This window comes from Biomphalaria glabrata, chromosome 6 (genome assembly GCF_947242115.1).
Source record: "Biomphalaria glabrata chromosome 6, xgBioGlab47.1, whole genome shotgun sequence".
NCBI classification, from domain to species: Eukaryota; Metazoa; Mollusca; class Gastropoda; family Planorbidae; genus Biomphalaria; species Biomphalaria glabrata.
This window is the reverse complement of record NC_074716.1, coordinates 8,658,102-8,682,102: the sequence shown is the minus strand read 5'-3', so window position 1 is coordinate 8,682,102 and position 24,001 is coordinate 8,658,102. Positions and strand designations below refer to the sequence as shown.

The following is a 24,001-nucleotide window of genomic DNA, read 5'->3' as shown; positions in this document are numbered from 1 at the left end:
TTCGCACAGATAGTTTCATACTTTAACACATGAATATACTAATTCTAGTCCATCCATTTCATATTTTGATCAAACAAACATTCAAATTTAGTTTTCTAAAGCATTATTTTTAAGAGACTACATTCATCCACGAAAGCCGCGAAGCCGAGTTGAGATAGGCCTAGATCTATATTCATTCATGAATTGTGTACTAAAAATTATTTCGTTTAATTGTTCACTTTATAATCCGATTCATTTAACAAAGCTATCGCTCATAGACATAAATAAATATAGACTGGAAGTAGGAAGTTATTTTTATTTGGGGGAAGTCAAATATGTTTTATGTACTATATCTATGTAAAACAAAAATGGCGGCAATTGAGCTATAAATTCTAGGACTAACATTTCAGCCAATATAAAATTATGATCTTTAGTTTTGAAAAGTACAAAACTGCCATATTCCCAATATTTTGCCTTTGTTTCATAATCATAGACATAGGTAAATATATATAGGTTTGTGATGTGGATCTATGTTTGTTGACATGGTTTCTTTATTAATGTATGGCGGTCGTCTTATCGATTCAAATTGTTAGAATTAGTTTTTAGTCAAAAAAGTCAAAGAAAATGAGCAGAACGTGCTCTAATGTTCGTAGTACGATAGGCCAAGGAAAATTCTAAAGGTTGAAAAAAAATTGAATATTATACACATTAACTTTCAGTAAGTCAGAATAATTCAGTATCACTCATCACTGTGACTGTCACAAATTTTAAATTTAATATTGATAGATCTAACTTTCTAAATCTAATAAATATGACTATTATTTGTAATAACTAGGTCTAACACTTTTCATACTTTTTACTAGATCTACTAACTATTAAACTAGTCAGTCTATCATCTATGCATGCAGGCTATAATAGACTAGATCTAGTATAAGTATAGATTTTACATCTAGATTCTAGTGACAATCTAGTCCTAGACTATTTATATACTAACAATAGACTATAGACTAGACTATACAGATTACAATTATAGTGTAGGCCTATAGTATAGTAGTATAGTACTAGTACTAAGTAGATCTAAATCTAGTATTTAAAACTATTTTTAATTATTTTAATTTTACACTGCTCATAACTGCTGTATAACTCATACAAACTTATCTGTTCCCAAATGTTTCCCATAATAATTTTTACTTTATCGTCCAGTCTATATATATATATGTCTATGCTATCGCCATAGACATAAATAAATATAGACTGGCCAATTAAAGAGTTTTATGAAACGAAAATTTGTGACTTGCAATTTTGTGTACTTTATTATAAAGCATTTATGAGCAGTATAAAAGTTAAGTATTCATATCTATACACACCTATATATATTGTAAATAAGGAGGCAGTGTAGTTTTGTTTAATCTCTAAGAATGAAGATCATGCAACTTTTTATATTTCGGAAATCCGAATACAATAGATGTACATGTTTTCAAGTTACATGAAGTTACTTCCTTTTTCCAGTCTATATTTATTTATGTCTATGGCATAGACATATATATATAGACTGGACGATAAAGTAAAAATTATTATGGGAAACATTTGGGAAAAGATAAATTTGTATGAGTTATACAGCAGTTATGAGCAGTGTAAAATTAAAAGTATTTATAGTTTGTTTGTTTTTCAGCCATAACCTATATAATTGATAGAACCCCTTCTGTATTATTATATCTCTAATCGTGCCTAATTATAAATAGTTTTAAATGCTAGATTTAGATCTAGTCTATATAAATACTATAGTAAAAAAGAATACTACTTACTACTAGTACTATACTACTATACTTTACTATAAACTATAATTATAATCTGTATAGTCTAGTCTATAGTCTATAGTTAGTATATAAATAGTTTAGGACTAGATTCAAGATTGTCACTAGATCTATAATCTATACTTATACTAGATCTAGTCTATAGTCTGCATGCATAGATGATAGACTGACTAGTTTAATAGTTAGTAGTAAAAAGTATGAAAAGTATTAGACCTAGTTATTACAAATATTAGTCATATTTATTAGATTTAGATCTATCAATATTAAACTAGTGACAGTCACAGTGTCAGTGATACTGAATTATTCTGACTTACTGAAACTGAAAGTTACTGTGTTGTGTGTGTATAATATTCAATTTTTTTTCAACCTTTAGAATTTATCCTTGGCCTATCGTACTACGAACTTTAGAGCACGTTCTGCTAATTTTCTTTGACTTTTTTGACTAAAAACTAATTCTAACAATTTGAATCGATAAGACGACCGCCATACATTAATAAAGAAGCCATGTCAACAAACATAGATCCACATCACAAACCTATATATATTTGCCTATGTCTATGATTATGAAACAAAGGCAAAATATTGGGAATATGGCAGTTTTGTACTTTTCAAAACTAAAGATCATAATTATATATTGGCTGAAATGTTAGTCCTAGAATTTATAGCTCGATTGCCGCCATTTTTTTTTTCACATAGATAGAGTACATAAAACATATTTGACTTCCCCCAAATAAAAATAACTTCCTACTTCCAGTCTATATTTATTTATGTCTATGGTCTATGGCTATCGCTCTTTTCGTTTTTAATAGATATGAATGTATCGGCTTCGGGTAAACCCATTTTTCGCAAAACTAATTTTATTTTCGTAGCGAAAGAGAAAAAACTTGAAAGAATCATTAGCTAAGTTTAACATACATCTAAATCCAATCCACTAGATTACTAAACACAAACTTAGACCCGCAGGCCGCGGGTAATGTCAGGCTAGTATATATATATATATATATATATATATATATATAAATGATAGATAGATAGATAGATTGATTGATTGATTAATTGATAGATAGCCGCGGTTCTCAATCTTAATCATTAGCTTGCTGGTATTCTCTTGGCCAGGTAGAGAATATTGAGCTAGCCTTTAAAACTGTTCATTCTAATCAACTTTTCAACACAGTATGTTGTTGGGTGACTTGGATCACAAGAGATCGTTAAGCTCATTATTACATTGATCTTCATCGCTAACATTCATTCATTTTTCCAAATATACGTTATGTATATATTTAAAAAGATTGTTTCATTTTCACTGTAATCTCTAAATGGATTTAACAGCAAGATTAAAGATTTAATATAATAATTACAACAATAAAGTTAACAAACTTACCTATTTCTGAGTCAATGGTCGATTGTGTTTTAAGAATCGAATACAACTTGTCCCTCGTCGATTACTTAGGGAAATTCCCTACTTACTTGTCACTGAATAAATTATGACATTCAACTGTGTGTTTGATAGAGAAAGAGAGAGAAAAAAATGGATAGGCTTATACTTATCATAGAAAATATTAGAGTCTTCCGCATGGTACATAGAAAGTAATAGTTTTTTAAATATTTATTTGAAATGTTTTTAAACATATTTTGGTTTCCCGAAAACGTTCATTTTTATTCTTGTTAAGTTATTTTTTTATTAAAGGTCACTTGAATACAAAGAATTTGCACTATATGCACATATTTAAAAAAGGTTTCTAAAACAAGATTTGATAAGCAGTTGTCTTTTTCTACAAAGCTTATATCAACTTATAACCATACACCATCAGTATGGTAAAAAAAATCTGTACACTTTATTTCTCCAACATCCATTCTCGGATCAGGTTGAAACTTTGCACAATTATTCAGCGACATAGACAAGACATGAATAAGTTGAAAAAAAAGGAAAACAATTAGTCAATTAATAGTAGTTAATCATTTTGTTTGACACCAAATAAGGAAATAATCATTCCGTCTTCAATGTTATGGCTAAATTCGAAGGGTTTGGTCCCCTCAAATAATTGTTAACTTAATTTCTCCAACACCCATTCCTGGGCAAGTTAATAATTCTAAAAATTATCTATTAAGCCTTATAAAACATGAATCAAAAAAGTTAACCTATTAGTTAATCAATTATTGGTGATTAATTATTTTGTTTGATTTCGAATAAGAAGAAGAATATCTACATTATTGAGATATATTGTTACAAATGCAGAGTACGTCGCCTTAGATAAGATTTGCTTTTTCTTTAATTTGATTTTTTAATATTTTGTTAGTTTATTTGATAACTTACTACCTTCTCTATCATTTTTTTCCCAATTGTTCTTTTTTTTTCTGTTATATACCTTGTACAAAGAAATTTCTTCGAAGGTCATCATGGGGCGTAAATGACGTTTATGGTCATGGTTGTGACAAGTCAAAAGCTCGCTGTCAGAGTCACTCAATTTTATCACAGCATTAATTATTATTATCATTATTTTTATTTATATACTATATATTATTATTTTATTTTAGTCATTTCCCCGTCCTATCTATAATTTCTTCACCCGCCCCACCATTACCTCTTCGAGCTAGACTTGGTCCGCCACCTTGGCGTCTTTTCATTTATCTTCCCTTGACCGGGGTAAAGATACACACAGTCTCTTTGATCTCACCTCAGGATGTCTGACAGCCGCAGTGGACACCACCTTGGGTGGAATGCGAGTCAATCTTTCTCCCCCCCCCCCCCCCATCTCCCGCGTCTCTCTTTGATCTAGGCGATCACTCTGACCAACACGCCGATTGACCTTTCCAAGGTGCGACTCTTGTCGGACTTCACCCACGTGTAAGATAATTCTTAGTCTAGGACATTTCTTGTTTCCGCCCATATCGTCCAGGCCTATATAAGGTAGAGTAAGGCGGAATAGACACTCTCTCATATTCTCATTCGAGCTGAGCTATCGAATCTGGACTGCTTCATTTATTCTTACTCCTAGAGGAATACCTGGTGCCTCCCTCAGGTGTCTGCCTATTTGCCTGCCTTTGTGCTTAGTGCTATTCAGCACTGCACTTGCCTATTTATCGGATCACTCACCTGCCTATATATTTGGCATTGTCTGCCTAGTCAACTGCCTATCTGCTGTTGAGTATCATCTCCCGCCTACGTGGATCTACTCAACTCTACTAATTGGCGCTATCGGCCTTGCCCGCCTATTCGACAGCCCACCTGTCAACTTATTATGTGCGACGTCCCTATAGACCCAGATCTGTGCGAGACGTCATAGCTACGCCAGACCCTTCGCAACTCACTGGACTTATCCTGTCAACTACGCTGCACACGGCAGATCAGCTTTGCTCGCAGTACACCTGTGCCCACGGTAGCTGGCCACCCGCCCTACTGTGCCCACTACAGATATCAGAACTTTGTATTGAGACTCCACAAGAACTGAATCACCGGCGTCCCTCTACCCGCTAGAGCGCCACCTCCAGCTGCAGAACCTCAAACCAGGACACAGCCAGCTGCGACCCAAGCAGGACAACCAGCTAAGTCAGAAGACAAAGTGACATACTCTCTTATTAAGTGCAAGAGTGATGATTAAATATAGTATCAATTAGAGATAGATGCAAACCCTCCCCCTTTTTATTCTGTTATGTAAATATTTATGTTAATAAATATTCTTCATTTTACCTTTGTATCTTTCATTCATTGCTTGTCTCGTTGCGTGCCTGCTCCCGATTTATATGCTGACGGGTTGGTGTGTGATAGCTTATTAAAAATAATCATCCCCTAGACATTAAACGCGCCAAACACACATCACATTCCCCAACCTGTCACAATGGTCAATTTTTCTTTAGTCGCGACAGTAAGCATGGTGAGATTTTGTGGGTTTCAACCTTGATCCATGTTTGCCCATTTTGTTTTCTAATAATCTCTCAAACTCTGCATTAAAGTTTCCCATGCAGACAATCCTAAAAGGAGGAAAAAAAAACAATTCATATTATGATAACATTAAGCATATTTAAGTTAAAAAATAAATTACCCCTTTCAGATTTTGCGCTCCATAGAGTATACTACACAAGCCCTATCTGTTTCTATAGCCGACGGTTAACGAGGATGCCATGTGGACAAAACAACTTCCAACCGCTTTTCCTTTATCCCAACTAATTTACGGTACTCATTATAATTGGGTGGACCCATATTCGTCCTAAAAATTACAAAATTCAAAATCCTAGTCTTCACCAAGATTTTGAGACGCCTCTGTTTTGAACCCAAGCGCCTTGCCACTCAACCACCATGCACCCTAAGTCAGTGATTGGCAATATACAGCCCGCGGGTCAACTCCTGCACGGGAAAAGGTTTAATTCGGCCAGCTACGTGTTTTGAAGTAATAGTTTAAAAATTACACATTTCATTTACAATAAAAGAATTCAATTTTTCAATACAAGTTGAACTATTAAAGTAATATAGCAAATTTTTATCCCTATGATTCACTCATAGTCGTTCTTCCATTAGTTTCACGTGTTGCTAAACTAGAACTAGATGTTATGTACATTACATTAGTTAAGGAAAAGTAAAGGCAGTTGGTCGTTGTGCTGGACATATGACACCCTCGTTAACGGTGGGTCGAAGAAACAGTAAATTTAATTCTTAATATGAGTGGATGTGGAAGTACTTTTAACAAATTTAAGGACGAACCTCTGACGGATGAACTACTCAGATAACTTTCATAATAACTAGGTCCAAAGCTGATACAGATTAAGAACTATTATTGAAACACTCAAAGCTTCATACAGCGTTAATTCAAATTAAATTGTTATACCATTAATTTTGATATAAACCTCCAGTATTTTCTTAAAATAATTATGACCCGCCAAATTATTTTAATTCATTTTCGGCCGCTCATCAAAAGGTTTGCCCATCTTTGCCAGAAGTTCTTATTTTATGCGTGAATTATTAGCGAAAACTACACAAACAAAAATCTTTAAGGAAAACTTACTCTAAAAACTCTGAATTAGAAATCATCTTTGTTGGAGACTGAGCACAGTTTCATAACTACTTTTAGCGTTTTATTGAAATCTTATTGAAAATCCAATTTGCAGACCTAATCTTTGTACTTAACAACCACTGTTTTTGGCAACAGCATTTTAAATTACGTAATATTTAAAAACGGGAAAATCCTTTTTGATATACTGTAAGTATTTTTGTAATAAGGGTTCTAAAAACTTTTCCTGCAAGGGAATAGTTCTAAACATGGGTGTAGCCAGGGGGGTTTGGGTTCAACCCCCCACCCGAAATGAACCACCCCCCCCCCTGGAGGGGGGAGTCGGAATTAAGTGACCTATTTTTTGCTTTGATTTTGTTTATTTTAGGTGAGATTTTAATACTAAACCATCACTTGCCCCACGACAGCCAAGAGGTTTTTAAGTTTAAAACCCCCTACCAGGGGGTTTTGCAGTTAAACCCCCCTCTTCTATGAAAAAAATAAAAATAATGCAAACGACGATCCTCATTTCCAAGAGCATAGCTAAGGTCTAATCCCCCTCTTTTATTTTCCTGTAGTTGATAATAACTAATAATAAATAGAAAAAAAAGAATATGTTCCCTAACTTTTCCCCCCACTCCCCCCAAAAAATATCATTAGTTAACAAATCTATCAATGTGAGAGTATTTAAAGTTCTAATGATAGGGTTATAGCCGCCTATAAATCCATCCTGGCTTAGAAGACGATAGAATAAGTCTATTTATCTTTAATCATGCATGCATCCTGGAATATCTGTGGTCAAGATAAAGAATGTCTTTCTAATGATAATTTTTTTAAAATCCTAACAGTCAAACCAAACTGTGTTTCCAATTAGCTAGTAATCTTTTCTAAAGATATACATACACTGTATACACAGCTTTATAAGCATCTCGATATACCCAAAACATATGCACGAGTCCTCTTCGTAGATTTCTCCTCGGCTTTCAATACCATACAGCCACATCTAATGATAAACAAACTGAGTAACTTAAATGTAAGCCCTTACTTGCAAGCATGGGTTCTAAACTTTTTAACCCAACGGCCCCAGTATGTTAAAGTCAACAACACCAAATCGTCAACTCGAGTACTATGTACGGGTGCTCCACAAGGTTGTGTACTTTCTCCTGTGCTATACACTCTTTACACTAATGACATAAGAAGCATCTATGACTCAGTTAAACTCATTAAATTCGCTGATGATACTGCCATAGTCGGTCTTATTTCAGGAGACGAAACTCAGTATCGAAGCTCGATAGAAGAGTTTACAAACTGGTGCACCGACAACTTTCTAGAACTGAATGTAACAAAAACTAAAGAACTTATAATAGATTTTAGAAAGAAAAAACAAACTATACGTGAACTGCAAATAAACACTACATCTATAGAACAAGTAAAGGCATATAAATATCTAGGCATTATCATCAACAACAAGCTTTCATGGGAAGACCACCTTGGAACTCTAACAAAGAAAACAGCCCAGCGACTCTTTTTTCTATACAAACTCAACAGTTTTAAATTAAATAAGAAGATCCTTGAGACATTTTACGGCGCGACTGTACAAAATCTGCTAACATACGGAATAAGTTGTTGGCAAGGCAACGCCTCATCTAAACTGTTGCAACGTCTAGAAAACATCATTAAAAAAGCATCAAAAATTACACTCACAACATTACCACATTTAAAGGAACTTTTTGAACAAACGTGCCTAAGAAAAATCGAAAAAATCTTGGAAGACAACGGCCACCCGCTCCATCAGAACTACGCCAGGTCGTCGCGAAGTGGGCGACTGCTGTCAATCAAAACAAGAACGGAGCGGTACAAAAACTCGTTCGTACCTCACTCGGTCAGACTCTATCACCGCCACTCATTGATCAGGGAACATGAAATGCACCAAGATACCTGTGTGTAGTCGCTGAATGAACTCTTTATGTTGTCTGTTGTATTTATGTGTATTTTTCTGTTGTGTTGTCTTTATATGAGAAACGAGTCCTTGTAATCACAACAAATTTCCGTAAGGATCAATAAAGCAGTCTTAGTCTTAGTCTTAGTCTTAGTCTGTCAATTTTCTAGGAAGTTTTAAATAGGAAATTATGTTTGTGATTTTACAAACTAGAACAAACGCGAAGGAATAAGAACGGTAATTTCCCATCCTTTTCATGAATTGTCTCATAGTGTTGTGCATCGTACTTAAAACACCAAGGTCAGCAAAAGCGAACAATAGCTCCCTTTCACCAGCCTGAATTGGGTGTACTTGCGATTCCCATCCTAGAGTGTTCTAATAAAAACTTGGCTTCTCTTGTTACGTCCCTTTCTGAACCTAGAGTTTACTAGTTCACTCTAAGAGTGTTAAAATGTTATTTAAGATGACGAACATGCTGTCGGAGTTCGTTCTCTTTATTTCTTTAAAGTAGAAAGTTCATTTATTAATTATATTTTTTTGTTTTGTTTTGTTTACTTAACAATGATGATCATTACGTTTCTTCGTTAATGTTTACATGTTGTGTAATTTTATTGCATTTATGAATTGAAGAGCTCTTAAATGGTTATTCGCGTAGCGCTATTTTTAGCGGCCCCCCGTAAGTGGAAAAGCCGCTATTAGGTTTGTGCAAAATGTCCGTCTGTCCGTTTGTCACACTCAGATCTCGAAAACTAGAAGAGAAATAAATAATATTATTTCACCATGCCATGCTGCTTGAAAAGTTTAGATGCAATGGCTACTTAATTAATTATGCAAGCGACTTTTTCATAAAAATACACCAATTCTAAAACAATTACGTAAATGTAAGGGAGGCAATGTTACAATATGTTAACAATGTTTGATAATTTTTTTGGTATTTTCAGTATCACGAAGTCAAATATATTTATAAAATGTACAAGAAATGCTCACAACAAATATAAATAATAGTTAAAGGTGTTTTTTTCTGGTCAACTAGCTGCTAAAATTGTTTATAAAGGCAAAGAATGCACATTGTATGTAAATATCATCCACTTTTTTTTTAATGGATTTTTTATTCAGCGCCTTTCGCGCAGCATCGTAACGCCGCGTCAGTACACAAAGCTATACTCATTCCTTAAAAAATCTAAGTAATCAAATTTTATTTATTTTTTGTATAGTGCCCCCATCAGGATAAAAAGTCGCTTATTTTTTGTGCGTTTTGTCTGTTGATCGGTCTATCCATAACGTTTATATAATGAACAACAACACTAAACGCTATTGAAAATCTGCTTTCACCTTTAATGTTCCTTCCAAAACACTGCAATAGTTTTTAATACCTATAATAGATTGTTCCGGATGTTTTTGTTGCAAACAAATCAATGCCAACGAATATTTGTTTGATCTTATAGTACATGCAATGTCCGTGCTATGAACTATGAAGGTTATTGTTTTACAAAAACTAAATTATGTCAAACGATTATTTGAAATAGCAACATTGACTTACCCTTATATTTTTGGACAATAAGTCACTATAGTTTAATTATCGATATCCAATTTTTCTGTATCTATAACTTAAAATAAATTTATGTCAAATGACTTTTTTTTTCAAAAATATCGACAATAGGTTGTTCAGGATTTTAAAATAAGAAAGTAATTTACTAGAAAAGATTATTGAAAAACATTTTTAGACTTATTTTACATTGAATTTTCTTGCTGAAACAAAACAGAGGGTTTTTTTTAATCTGTAAAGAATTTCCGGATTTGATTTTTTAAAAAAAGAAATGAACCTACATTACTTAAATTTTCGTACAATTCATCGTCAGAATTGTTCCGAACTTTATATGAAAAATCTACTAACACAAAAAACTGTTTGAAATCCCTCTTCTAATAAATACAACAAATAATCTTCTCATTTACAACTGTCGGTTGTTCCGGATTCTATGAACAACATTCTAACTCTATTTATGTAAAATCCCGCTTATGTCATACATTACATTTAATTTTCTAGCTAAACGTTTTAAAATCGAATTATCGTTAATATTATTTTCCGATTCTTAAGGAAAAAACTTCCTAACACCAAAATATGGTATAAAAATCTCTTCACGATACTACGGTACATTTAATTTTCATACGAGACCATTCCAAAAATTTAATTATATATACAAACATTCGTAACAATCTATTATAGATACTTAAAATATTGCGATATTTCGGAAGGAAAATTAAAGATTAATCAAATTTTAAATAGCTTTTAACTGACTCGCATCGATGAGACATTTTTTAGTCAAACTAGGCCGTGTGACGTAATGGAATTTGTTTTTCCTTTGACTTCTTATGAATGAATTCTTTAAATGTAATGCTACAAGAACTCACTCGGTGTACCAATGTTTATGATCCCTCGACATGTTGCTCGTATTGATGAGACTTTTTTAGTCTAACTAGGACGTGTGACGTCGTGGATTTGTTTCCTTTGACGTCACATTGTCACAGTCCAGTTTTAGAACCTCTGTGACATGAAGTGACACTCAGTCACCTATTGTAATATTCCGTGCTGAGAACACGTGAATAAGTTTTAGGGACTCTAAAATAAGGGTCAATGTTAACCAGTTAGTGAAGAACTCCAGCAGAGAGTGGCTGTAATATAATTTTCTCTGTCTGTAATGTGTACCATAATGAATTTGATCTGATGTTAACTTGAGAGATTTCTTCGGACTTATATTGTGAACATTTCGTTGATGTGATTACTTATTTTACATGGCATGAGCAGCCAGTATTTTATTGGTTTATATTTTGTGATGGCTGAAGTCGCCAATATCTTTTGTGATCTATATTTTATATGTAATAAAATTCTTGTCTGCTACAAGAGCGTTTATTAATAATTCAGAACGTTTGTGCTTGGAGAGTTCAGTGCGCTAGTGTACTCACGCACCTGCAAATCTAGTGCGTATGAGAAAGCACTTAATTAAAGAACATTACAGCAATATCCACAACACTCGGACACATTCGCGTCGTCACGCCTACAACCAGAACCAGGCAGCGACACACATAGAATGAATTCTTCAAATGAAATGCTAAAACAACTCGGTAAAGGAATGTTTAATAAACCTAGTTATCTGACTCGTATTTTAAAAAAAGGTATGATAGCTAGATTTAGATCTAATCTAGATTTCTTAAACTAGATCTACATTTTTTTTTACAGTGTATCTAGATTTTTTTGTTATCTGGATCTGGATTTATATTCTAATCGTTTTAGAAATTTGATCTAGAATTTTAGACTAATATAGATTAGATCAAGATATAGAATTTCAATTTCTAGACTTAAAATGTTGATTTTGATTTCCAATCGTCTAGATCAATATTGCAATGTTATAATTAATATACTAAAACTAATCTAATATTTTTAAATTTCATGTTGCTTTCAGTCTATTGTGTTATGACATGATTAGGATTTAGTTATTTGTTTCGGGAATAAGGGGAAAGTTTTACTTAGCGACAAGTGACGTGACAGATCTTTAAAAAACAAGAACGCTCCAAGTGACGCTACAAAGAAGACGCTTCGTGTAGAGCAGTAAAAATAAAGAATAGATATACGGATTTACGGAAAGACATTGGACGGATCCCTTCTTAAGTATTAAAGTATTTATGATTGTTTGATACTAGCGTCGACTACTTATATTGATTGTTTGATACTAGCGTCGACTACTTATATTGATTGTTTGATACTAGCGTCGACTACTTATATTGATTGTTTGATACTAGCGTCGACTACTTATATTGATTGTTTGATACTAGCGTCGACTACTTATATTGATTGTTTGATACTAGCGTCGACTACTTATATTGATTGTTTGATACTAGCGTCGACTACTTATATTGATTGTTTGATACTAACGTCGACTACTTATATTGATTGTTTGATACTAGCGTCGACTACTTATATTGATTGTTTGATACTAGCGTCGACTACTTATATTGATTGTTTGATACTAGCGTCGACTACTTATATTGATTGTTTGATACTAACGTCGACTACTTATATTGATTGTTTGATACTAGCGTCGACTACTTATATTGATTGTTTGATACTAACGTCGACTACTTATATTGATTGTTTGATACTAGCGTCGACTACTTATATTGATTGTTTGATACTAACGTCGACTACTTATATTGATTGTTTGATACTAACGTCGACTACTTATATTGATTGTTTGATACTAACGTCGACTACTTATATTGATTGTTTGATACTAGCGTCGACTACTTATATTGATTGTTTGATACTAACGTCGACTACTTATATTGATTGTTTGATACTAGCGTCGACTACTTATATTGATTGTTTGATACTAACGTCGACTACTTATATTGATTGTTTGATACTAGCGTCGACTACTTATATTGATTGTTTGATACTAGCGTCGACTACTTATATTGATTGTTTGATACTAACGTCGACTACTTATATTGATTGTTTGATACTAACGTCGACTACTTATATTGATTGTTTGATACTAGCGTCGACTACTTATATTGATTGTTTGATACTAACGTCGACTACTTATATTGATTGTTTGATACTAACGTCGACTACTTATATTGATTGTTTGATACTAACGTCGACTACTTATATTGATTGTTTGATACTAACGTCGACTACTTATATTGATTGTTTGATACTAGCGTCGACTACTTATATTGATTATTTGATACTAACGTCGACTACTTATATTGATTGTTTGATACTAACGTCGACTACTTATATTGATTGTTTGATACTAACGTCGACTACTTATATTGATTGTTTGATACTAACGTCGACTACTTATATTGATTGTTTGATACTAGCGTCGACTACTTATATTGATTGTTTGATACTAACGTCGACTACTTATATTGATTGTTTGATACTAACGTCGACTACTTATATTGATTGTTTGATACTAGCGTCGACTACTTATATTGATTGTTTGATACTAACGTCGACTACTTATATTGATTGTTTGATACTAACGTCGACTACTTATATTGATTGTTTGATACTAACGTCGACTACTTATATTGATTGTTTGATACTAACGTCGACTACTTATATTGATTGTTTGATACTAGCGTCGACTACTTATATTGATTATTTGATACTAACGTCGACTACTTATATTGATTGTTTGATACTAACGTCGACTACTTATATTGATTGTTTGATACTAGCGTCGACTACTTATATTGATTGTTTGATACTAACGTCGACTACTTATATTGATTGTTTGATACTAACGTCGACTACTTATATTGATTGTTTGATACTAACGTCGACTACTTATATTGATTGTTTGATACTAACGTCGACTACTTATATTGATTGTTTGATACTAACGTCGACTACTTATATTGATTGTTTGATACTAACGTCGACTACTTATATTGATTGTTTGATACTAGCGTCGACTACTTATATTGATTGTTTGATACTAACGTCGACTACTTATATTGATTGTTTGATACTAGCGTTGACTACTTATATTGATTGTTTGATACTAGCGTCGACTACTTATATTGATTGTTTGATACTAGCGTCGACTACTTATATTGATTGTTTGATACTAACGTCGACTACTTATATTGATTGTTTGATACTAACGTCGACTACTTATATTGATTGTTTGATACTAACGTCGACTACTTATATTGATTGTTTGATACTAACGTCGACTACTTATATTGATTGTTTGATACTAGCGTCGACTACTTATATTGATTGTTTGATACTAACGTCGACTACTTATATTGATTGTTTGATACTAACGTCGACTACTTATATTGATTGTTTGATACTAACGTCGACTACTTATATTGATTGTTTGATACTAACGTCGACTACTTATATTGATTGTTTGATACTAGCGTCGACTACTTATATTGATTGTTTGATACTAACGTCGACTACTTATATTGATTGTTTGATACTAACGTCGACTACTTATATTGATTGTTTGATACTAGTGTCGACTACTTATATTGATTGTTTGATACTAACGTCGACTACTTATATTGATTGTTTGATACTAGCGTCGACTACTTATATTGATTGTTTGATACTAACGTCGACTACTTATATTGATTGTTTGATACTAACGTCGACTACTTATATTGATTGTTTGATACTAACGTCGACTACTTATATTGATTGTTTGATACTAACGTCGACTACTTATATTGATTGTTTGATACTAACGTCGACTACTTATATTGATTGTTTGATACTAGCGTCGACTACTTATATTGATTGTTTGATACTAACGTCGACTACTTATATTGATTGTTTGATACTAGCGTCGACTACTTATATTGATTGTTTGATACTAACGTCGACTACTTATATTGATTGTTTGATACTAGCGTCGACTACTTATATTGATTGTTTGATACTAACGTCGACTACTTATATTGATTGTTTGATACTAACGTCGACTACTTATATTGATTGTTTGATACTAACGTCGACTACTTATATTGATTGTTTGATACTAGCGTCGACTACTTATATTGATTGTTTGATACTAGAGTCGACTACTTATATTGATTGTTTGATACTAGAGTCGACTACTTATATTGATTGTTTGATACTAGAGTCGACTACTTATATTGATTGTTTGATACTAACGTCGACTACTTATATTGATTGTTTGATACTAGCGTCGACTACTTATATTGATTGTTTGATACTAGCGTCGACTACTTATATTGATTGTTTGATACTAGCGTCGACTACTTATATTGATTGTTCGATACTAACGTCGACTACTTATATTGATTGTTTGATACTAGCGTCGACTACTTATATTGATTGTTCGATACTAGCGTCGACTACTATTTGTTGATTGTTTGATACTTGCGTCGACTACTTATATTGATTGTTTGATACTTGCGTCGACTACTTATATTGATTGTTCGATACTAACGTCGACTACTTATATTGATTGTTTGATACTAGCGTCGACTACTTATATTGATTGTTCGATACTAGCGTCGACTACTTATATTGATTGTTTGATACTTGCGTCGACTACTTATATTGATTGTTTGATACTTGCGTCGACTACTTATATTGATTGTTTGATACTTGCGTCGACTACTTATATAGATTGTTTGATACTAGCGTCGACTACTTATATTGATTGTTTGATACTAGCGTCGACTACTTATATTGATTGTTTGATACTAACGTCGACTACTTATATTGATTGTTTGATACTAGCGTCGACTACTTATATTGATTGTTTGATACTAACGTCGACTACTTATATTGATTGTTTGATACTAGCGTCGACTACTTATATTGATTGTTTGATACTAGCGTCGACTACTTATATTGATTGTTTGATACTAACGTCGACTACTTATATTGATTGTTTGATACTAACGTCGACTACTTATATTGATTGTTTGATACTAGCGTCGACTACTTATATTGATTGTTTGATACTAACGTCGACTACTTATATTGATTGTTTGATACTAACGTCGACTACTTATATTGATTGTTTGATACTAACGTCGACTACTTATATTGATTGTTTGATACTTGCGTCGACTACTTATATTGATTGTTTGATACTTGCGTCGACTACTTATATTGATTGTTCGATACTAACGTCGACTACTTATATTGATTGTTTGATACTAGCGTCGACTACTTATATTGATTGTTCGATACTAGCGTCGACTACTTATATTGATTGTTTGATACTTGCGTCGACTACTTATATTGATTGTTTGATACTTGCGTCGACTACTTATATTGATTGTTTGATACTTGCGTCGACTACTTATATTGATTGTTTGATACTAACGTCGACTACTTATATTGATTGTTTGATACTAACGTCGACTACTTATATTGATTGTTTGATACTAGCGTCGACTACTTATATTGATTGTTTGATACTAACGTCGACTACTTATATTGATTGTTTGATACTAGCGTCGACTACTTATATTGATTGTTTGATACTAACGTCGACTACTTATATTGATTGTTTGATACTAGCGTCGACTACTTATATTGATTGTTTGATACTAACGTCGACTACTTATATTGATTGTTTGATACTAACGTCGACTACTTATATTGATTGTTTGATACTAACGTCGACTACTTATATTGATTGTTTGATACTAGAGTCGACTACTTATATTGATTGTTTGATACTAGAGTCGACTACTTATATTGATTGTTTGATACTAGAGTCGACTACTTATATTGATTGTTTGATACTAACGTCGACTACTTATATTGATTGTTTGATACTAGCGTCGACTACTTATATTGATTGTTTGATACTAGCGTCGACTACTTATATTGATTGTTTGATACTAGCGTCGACTACTTATATTGATTGTTCGATACTAACGTCGACTACTTATATTGATTGTTTGATACTAGCGTCGACTACTTATATTGATTGTTCGATACTAGCGTCGACTACTATTTGTTGATTGTTTGATACTTGCGTCGACTACTTATATTGATTGTTTGATACTTGCGTCGACTACTTATATTGATTGTTCGATACTAACGTCGACTACTTATATTGATTGTTTGATACTAGCGTCGACTACTTATATTGATTGTTCGATACTAGCGTCGACTACTTATATTGATTGTTTGATACTTGCGTCGACTACTTATATTGATTGTTTGATACTTGCGTCGACTACTTATATTGATTGTTTGATACTTGCGTCGACTACTTATATTGATTGTTTGATACTAACGTCGACTACTTATATTGATTGTTTGATACTAACGTCGACTACTTATATTGATTGTTTGATACTAACGTCGACTACTTATATTGATTGTTTGATACTAACGTCGACTACTTATATTGATTGTTTGATACTAACGTCGACTACTTATATTGATTGTTTGATACTAGCGTCGACTACTTATATTGATTGTTTGATACTAGCGTCGACTACTTATATTGATTGTTTGATACTAGCGTCGACTACTTATATTGATTGTTCGATACTAACGTCGACTACTTATATTGATTGTTTGATACTAGCGTCGACTACTTATATTGATTGTTCGATACTAGCGTCGACTACTATTTGTTGATTGTTTGATACTTGCGTCGACTACTTATATTGATTGTTTGATACTTGCGTCGACTACTTATATTGATTGTTCGATACTAACGTCGACTACTTATATTGATTGTTTGATACTAGCGTCGACTACTTATATTGATTGTTCGATACTAGCGTCGACTACTTATATTGATTGTTTGATACTTGCGTCGACTACTTATATTGATTGTTTGATACTTGCGTCGACTACTTATATTGATTGTTTGATACTAACGTCGACTACTTATATTGATTGTTTGATTGTAACGTTGACTACTTATATTGATTGTTTGATACTAGCGTCGACTACTTATATTGATTTTTTGGCATTTCGCCGGTGTTCCTGATTTAGTTGAAGGTTACCTCATGATCATTGTATTGATTACATTCAACGCCGCGGAAGAGCCATAACAATTGATAGATTATCTAGGATTATTTTGCATAAATCTAATCTAAATTACATCTAAATTATTCCAAATTTATATTATAGATCTTGATCTATTAGATATATATCTTAAGAGTGCAGAGTGCTAAATCATAAGTTTAGTTTATGCCAACATCTCTGTTGATAACAAATCAATGCTGAAAGATTATCTAAAATCGCTAGTTTGACATATTGTACATATCAGGTAGATGTCATGCCGTAATGTGTAATATATCTCTTTATCAATAATAGGCTATTAGTTTGTGAACAGTTTGTTATTTAGTTAAGAGCAATGCCTAATCGTGCAGTTAGCGTTCTGAACTAATTATCTCGACAGTTCCGGGTTGTTTGTTTGTTTGTTTTACATGTTTCGGATGTTCCTTCAGAGTTGGAGTTTACTTCCTAGTCCAAACCTCCCGCAGGACGACGGGGGATGGGAGCGGGCATGATTTGAACCAGGGACCATCGATAAATCCAAACGACAGTGCAGCGCGCAAATTGCACGACCCGGCAGGGTTCATACGCTGCTCGACCAGCGAGAAGTTAATTAAATTATTTTTAACTCAGAAGGAACATGCGAAACATTTAAAACAGAAAAAAAAAAAAAATTTTTACAACAGCAAATGAATCTTTGAAACATTATTACTTTTGACATCAAAATTAAATCACATCTTGAATATTCCTTGCGAATAGTCGGATCCGACAGGGATTCAACTCCGACGGGGGCCGCCTCTGATATCACACAAACTCCCTTTATAATCTTGTTTTAAATTAAATTTGAAAATGTTATATTATACAAGGATACGGAACCGATGGAATTTATTCTTACAACTGAACACTGAACTCCACTCAATCAAAACAAAAACTCAATTTTACAACTTAACAGTATGTTGATAAAAAGTTATTTAAGCTGTTACCAGGAAATGTAATTATAAAATCCATAATCTGTATTGCTGCTTCAACTTCCTCAACGATGCGTAACACATTTAGATAAAATGGAACATACGTGTTCTGTAGAACAGTTTTTGAAATTCAGTAGTATAGATCTATATTTGCTAACATATTTTGTTAGAGTAGGTGAATACTGCTCATTAAGTTGTTACATTTCCTATGAACTATGAACATTAAACTATTTCTTCGAATAAAAAAAGAAAAATTAAATACTGATATATATATGGACTATCATTCGGAATATGACCGAATCATTATGTCGATTTATGTATACATATAATATATATATATAAACAAGTAAGCAAGAGATACATAAATTAAAATTTCATAACATCTAAAAATGTATTTTATAAGAAGCATTATAATGTGTGAACGTAATACCCTTATTTTAACCTTCTTATCGTCTTTATACAACTATGGTATGCAAAGCATGCACCATCGCTGCCAAAAAATATCTAGAGCAGATACAGTTCAAGGAGTATTTATATTTATGGCTTACAGCACATCTTTAAATAAGATCACTGTTTTTAAATATAATAATCGAGGCATGGGCGTAGCCAGGGGGGTTCAACCCCCCCCTTCCGAAATGAACTCCCCCCCCCCCCGCATCGGGAGTGTCGGAGTTTAGTGACTGATCTTTTGATTTAATTTGTTTATTTTAGGTGAAATTTTAATACTAAACCATCACTTGCCCTAGCACAGCCAAGGGGATTTTGAGTTTAAAACCCCCTACCAGGGGGTTTAGAGGGGGTTTTGAGTTTGAAATCCCTACCTAGGGGTTTTGAGTTTGAAACCCCATACCAGGGGGTTTTCAGTTTAAAACCCCATACCGAACGGCGCGCGAGGGTGTAAGTCAGTAAAAATAGCACATAAGGTTTTTGAAAAAAAAACTTTTGAATAGCAAAATAATGCACTGTAGGTACCTCAGAATATGCATTTAGTTGGCTTTCCATACCAAAACTATCACGGTCCAACTAGAGTTTTTTCCAGTAAGGACAACGATATACATCAACTGTCAAATTTATAGGAAAATCTTTTGGAGCTGTTTTTGAGATCCGTGTTCATGTTTTTGAGACCACCCACCAGAATGTTTTAGTGTCCACAAAGGTACAATAGATATATTGTTACATGTTTATCCATCATTTATCATTGTATCTACTAGTCTATATATAAGATAAAACACACTTCACTAGACATGTGTACATCATGGAAAAAAAATGGGTATATCTATATTAAAGAAAAACTAAAAAATCATCATTTAATTTTTTGAAAATAGAGTTTATTCACCATAATACAACCTTACAATATTAGTTATAGTTAGAAAAATAAAACATAATCATCAACCAATGAATTTTAAGATTATTGAAATATTCATTTATACATATTTAAATATTTACTATAAAATTTTTAAAGATATTCTAAATACATATAAACTCAACTCCTCTAGACGTCCCTTAAGGGCAGAGAGCAGAGCAAGCAAACTAATCACATTCGAAACGCATTGACACATAAAACCAACTAACAAATTCTGGAAGCTTTTTTTCCCAGAAGAAGTAGCCCTTCCTGCCTTCCCTTAAACCCGGCCCTGCCTGGAAGCATAAAGATTGAAAATAATACTGCTTTCTTCGTTAGTTGTCTCTGTACCCCTGTATGGTTGTGGCAATGAACGATAAGGCTGAAAGAAGAATTCAAGCCTTTGAGAGTAAATAATACAGAAAAATGCTTGCTGGGTATTAGATATCAGGAATAGAAGACGAATGAGTTTTTCTGTTAAAAGTTGACACTGGTAGAAAAAAATGGGGGAGGGGCTCCTCAATACTGTAAGAAGAAGAAAGATTGGGGGGGGGGGGTCATATTGAAAGACAAGACTCAACTGTCAAAAGTTATCCTTCAAGATACAGTGGAGGAAGCAGGAAGAAAGGGTCTTCTGAAGACAAGCTGGCTGGACAGCGTAAAAGAATGAACTAGCCTCTGTCTTGATGTCCTGCTAAGAACAGCTGCTGACCGGGAAAAGTGGACGGATTTGGTTACGCTAACTGTCACAGCCCTCCTACGACGAAAGTCAAGGGACAGATGAGATAAAGATTATTTTTTCCCACAGGAAGACACGAGGCCTGAATATGGACCTGAATATATACATTCTTAACTATTTAAAGATGAATGAAAAAGGTGAAGTGATCGTACCAATGGTAGGGGAAAGTTTAAATATAGCTATACATACAATACTATAAGTCACAATAACAAACTCCACCAGACCGCCACCATATAAATATAGATTTTTCACAACAAATCAGCTAGGCATTAGGCAATACTAATAACCCAACGCTAAAAGTCTATGGCTATTACAGATTTTAGATCGTGTAAAAAAAAACAGGTTTAATTTAATTAAAGTTTCAGAGACGTAAATTAAATTCCATACCCAGAAACAAAATGTATTACTACTAAAAATTCAGGCGAAGAATTTTTAAAGTAAGTTTCCAATCTTAGATTTTACGATAATGTAAGACAATTCTAAAGCCAAAGGTAAACGAGGGTGTCATGTGGCCATCACAAAGACGAACCTTTAACTTTCATAATTAATTTCCAGTACCCAAGAGAGTTGATTGACCTCAGTGGCGCCCTAAAAATCCCGAAACTCAAAATACTAGAATTCGATCTCGATTCCCCAACACTAAGCATTTACCACCCGGTCAACACAATAAGTCTAGATCTAGAAATAGATCTCAGTCTCTAAGTCTAGATCTAGAGTTAGATCTAAGTCTATACCTAAGTACGAATACTCCTTCTTCCCTGGTGCTATTAGAGCATGGAATGGGGTTGCCTGAGCTAGCCAGAAAACCAGTGACTTGGCAGAATTTAAGTAAAAATTAGATGATTCACTTTCGGAAAAGAAAAAAGGAGCCGTTGCAACAGAACTTTGAACGATCTAAAATATCATGATGTCCGATTTTCATTTCCTCTTCTAGTTTCTGAGATCTAAACGGGACAGACGGACAGACAGGCCACACAAAACTAATAGCGTCTTTTCCTCTTTAGGGGGCCGCTAAAAATAGATGTACAATCAGAAAAATACATGTTGAGTGTCATCTCAATAACTTTTCAACTTAATTAGGAGACAAATTTCTTCAAAAAAAAAGTTATCCCAAGATATTTTAATAATTTCTATATCTCATCATGACCTAACAAAAAGGAATTACATATCTATTAATCTGTAAGATTCTTTCACGTTTAGAACCAGAGGCTCCAAGTCAGACATAACTTTACCAAGAGATGTTTCCACTTCAAGGATTAAAGTTACATGTTTTCTGTGGACTCTGGCCTTCAATATAATTCATGGTCATGAAATCATAGGAAACAAAAGTAAAATAAAATGATACAATCACTATGTCCTAAGAGTTGTTTAAATTGGAAAACAAGCCATGTCAACGAATACTATATTGTTATAAACCTGGTGGCGGCACAGATGGGGGTAGTGGTGTGTGTGTGTAGTCAGCCGACGCAAATCGCCCCAGGCCAGCGCTAGACGAGCGGTCAACCGTGACGAGTTACGACGATCGGCCGAGACGAGTATCAACATGATGGTTCGGGAAGGATCGACGTCGTGAACAGAGCTCAAGAGTGTCACGAGGGATGTAGTCATCTGACCACCCAGAATGGTCGAGCGACGTTCTGTCCGGTTCTAGAAGGCCAGCAGGGACCCTATATAAAGAGCGAAGGTATCAGAGACCAGTGAGTCACAACTTCCCGATCTACAGTTCGTTATAACGGCTCAGTACAAGTCAGAGGCGAGACAGAGAGAGACCAGTGCAAGAGTTGATACGGCGGAGAGATATTTGTACAGTCTTTTGTTACGTGCTGCCAATCGTACAGTATTGGCTGTTATTTATTGACATTAAACTATTACGTTATTTTGAAGCCCAGAGTTGTCAAGTTCTTTAAGTTGGTGGTGTCTGGTGCAGTTTGCAGAGAGCCTGGATAGCGAGATTCGTAACAATATATTGTTATTTTTATGTATTTCACTTTGTTTTAAAATGTCTCAGATTTTCTTTCTATGTTTTTAACTTTGCGACGTTCCTCCGAATTAGAAACCCCATTAGTAACGAACCATGCTGGGAATTGTTTCATCGTCCTCCATGCAGTGGCGGCACCGTGTGTCGAAATTTTCCTTCCACCGTAAACGCCTATTGGACAGTGCCCGACTCGGAACTGGGCAAGGACTGCCTGCTCCGCACGATTCAGTTGCCACCATGCATCTCTTTTGTCTGGTCTACTCATTGCCCTGTGGAGCTCACGGCCCTTGTCCGAAGAATCCCAGCCATCATACCAAAGTGCCAACAAACGTTTGTCGGCCAGAGACCGCACACTTTGATATGTGCACGATTCATCATGCTCGAGTGCCGTTGCGACCGCGGATTTTGCGAAGTGGTCTGCCAAGTCGTTGCAGGACACTCCAGAATGGGCTGGCAACCATGGTAAGGTGATGCTCACACCGAATCGTAGGAGACGCCCTTCGACCGTGAGGACGTCCCATACCCTCCTGACACCTTCGTCTAGCCCCTCTAAGGCCTCTAGTGTGGACATCGAGTCCGTGAACAAGACTATGTAGTTGGCTGGCGCAGCCCCGCTTCGTACTTCTCCATCCACCCAATCCAGTGCCTGGAACATCGCCTCCAGTTCTTCCTCGTGGCTACTTTTCCCCTGGCAGGGACCCATGAGCTCGTCACTTTCGGGATTGCCA

General features: G+C 34.3%; 1 protein-coding gene across 6 annotated transcripts in view; it reads right to left on the bottom strand.

Moving 5' to 3' along the window:
• LOC106078879 (uncharacterized) overlaps positions 1-19,483 on the bottom strand; it is a 43,861-nt gene extending 24,378 nt beyond the window's left edge. For 3 of the 6 annotated variants that reach the window (XM_056033438.1, XM_056033441.1, XM_056033442.1), the window contains exons 1-3: positions 19,230-19,481; positions 5,482-5,762; positions 3,175-3,288 (exon numbers count right to left, since the gene is read on the bottom strand). The gene's annotated coding sequence lies outside the window, so the exon portion shown is untranslated. Of the gene's footprint in view, positions 1-3,174; positions 3,289-5,481; positions 5,763-6,790; positions 6,944-8,713; positions 8,849-19,229 lie in introns of those variants that run through there. The other 3 variants (XR_008778597.1, XM_056033440.1, XM_056033439.1) reach the window with 3 other exon arrangements.
• Between the last annotated feature and the right edge of the window lie 4,518 nt (positions 19,484-24,001).